Raw genomic sequence first — 2328 nt, forward strand, 5'->3', positions numbered from 1 at the left:
GTCCAATTTGGTAAACTCTATCCACACCTTGAGCAACTGTTACAGGATTCCAACTAGGGTCAACAATGGTCACTCTAGTAGCTGCAGTTAATGTTAAGCCAACACCTCCTACTTGAGTGGTAAGCAGAAAAATAGAGTAGTTTTTATTTTGCTAGAATAAGTTAATTCTTTTTTCTCATTCTAAAAGATGAGTAACTGTTCCATCGATTCACAATGTCTTGAAGTGTCTATTCTCTAAGAGGTGCTCAATAATATTTAGAATTTGCTTCTATTGGGAAAATACCAGAGTCTGATGACCTTCCTCTTGCAGTCTCTTAAGCAGGTCCATTAAGAATATCATTTTTCCAGATTCTTCCATCAATGTATCATCAGTTATTTGATTGATATGGTCTGCTTCTGATGACTCGTCCTCATTTGCATCTTGAGCAGAGAATGAGATGGTTCCTAGATTCAGCAAACAACAAACTCGTGCAGACAGCAGCTTAGGATGATCACAAAGCTTCTTTAAGACACCTAGCTCAGCCAAAGGTGAGCATGTCTCCATTAACAATGCCTTGATATGATCTAAAGACATAAATTTTCTGTATAGTTCTTCTTGTAAAGGGACAAGATGTATCCAAATAATAAAATCATTTTTCTTAGAAAGGGAAGGTATTTCACAGGTGATATCAACACCTGGATTCTTCTGACTAACTCTGACCTCTGAGTTGCTTGACTTTTCCTTCTGTAGTTCTTCCTTAGTCCTTCTGAGAAAATAGAGTTTTATAATTGTCATGAAGTTTTCAGATATTTAAAAACCAAGGCTTTTTCCCCTGGTGTATCATCCTTCTCTCTTGCTCTAGTAATAGGAATTTCATACTCCATTTTAAAAGTTTTTAATGTTCCTAGCAGGGACCCTTGACAAGCAAAATCAAAAAGGGACTATAGTTCTTGTACATTATTCTGGATTGGAGTTCCCATAAGAATGAGGCTATTGCTGACCAGGATAGCATGAGAACATATTGCTGACTTTGTAGATGAGGTTTTGACCTTATGTGCTTCATGAAAGATGACATCGTTCCATACGAAATCTTGCCCATTAAAACTCGAGAGTTCCTGCCAGTTATTGATTAACATTTGGTATGTAGTGATAATGATGTCATTCCTTTACTGAATCTGATTGAGCTTTATGGTATGTTCTTCCTTGCTAGGACCATGAAAATTTTTGACTCTCATTCCTGGAGTCCAATTGATGGATTCTTTTACCCATGTTCTAATAAGATTGGTTGGCATAATCAACAATACATGGTTTACAAATGAAGCACCAAACATACCAGAAAGGAAAGCAATGGTTTGAACAGTCTTCCCTAACCCCATATCATCTGCCAAGATACCACCTTTTCTTTTATCCCTATATAGGCTATAGAGGAAAGCTACACCTTCTTTCTGGTGCTCAAAAAGTTGGTCGTGCAGTTCTTGATAAAGCAGCAGGCCAGAATTGCACATGTCCATAAACTCACCATCATCATGTCCTGCCAGCTCTTCCAAGGCTCTCTGAATATTTTGGATTCTGCTTATCACCTTTTCATTGGGAAAAATGTCCTTTGCCAAATTGAAAAGTTTCAATATTTCTTCTGTATCTCTATTTTTATTTGCTTCTTTGGCCCTTTCACATAGCTCAGGTAACGTTCAGACTGTTCTGGGCTCAAGGAATCAGCTTCAGCAAATGTTTGGGTCTGCTACATGGTCCACCGGTTGAGTTTCTGGTACTTTGGCTGGAGTTTGAATTTCCTAGTCTATGTGTGTCTTTGTCCACAAGGAGCATTTTTTGTAGGCAACAGATAGAGGGTTTCTTTCTTTCTTTCTTTTCATTTATATTTTATTTATTTATTTATTTATTTATTTTATTTACTTTTTTTAATACATTCAATTACATTATTTAGCTTACAAGGTGATCATTTCAATGTATGAACATTTCTCCCTGATGGAATTGATCAAAATATAACAACACTACCTCTCTGTCTCAACAATGCTGTCTCCGTATCCCTCCTCCAAATGTTCTTCCCCAGGCCCCATTCCTCCACACACCCCACATCTGGCATTCACGTCCACCTCCTGTGTTTGTACATACTTTAGCCCATCAGTTTCAGTTATAGAGTGTGGACATTCGGTATATATTAAGTGGGGACATACAGTGTCTCTCCTACATAGCCTGGCTTGCTTCACTCAGTAGTAAATCTTCCATATTCTTCCACTTTCTGTCAAAAGTCAGTGTTTTGTTGTGCTTAATGGTTGAATAGTATTCCATAGAGTATATGTGCCACAGTTTTTCAATCCATTCAGCCGTAC

General features: G+C 37.6%; 1 pseudogene; it reads right to left on the minus strand.

Annotated features, from left to right (window-relative positions):
- The window catches only part of LOC102499784 (DNA excision repair protein ERCC-6-like), a 3993-nt pseudogene extending 2269 nt beyond the window's left edge, over positions 1-1724 (minus strand).
- Between the last annotated feature and the right edge of the window lie 604 nt (positions 1725-2328).

The sequence above is a fragment of the Tupaia chinensis genome, unplaced genomic scaffold (assembly GCF_000334495.1).
Source record: "Tupaia chinensis unplaced genomic scaffold, TupChi_1.0 Scaffold147534_1, whole genome shotgun sequence".
Lineage (NCBI taxonomy): Eukaryota > Metazoa > Chordata > Mammalia > Scandentia > Tupaiidae > Tupaia > Tupaia belangeri.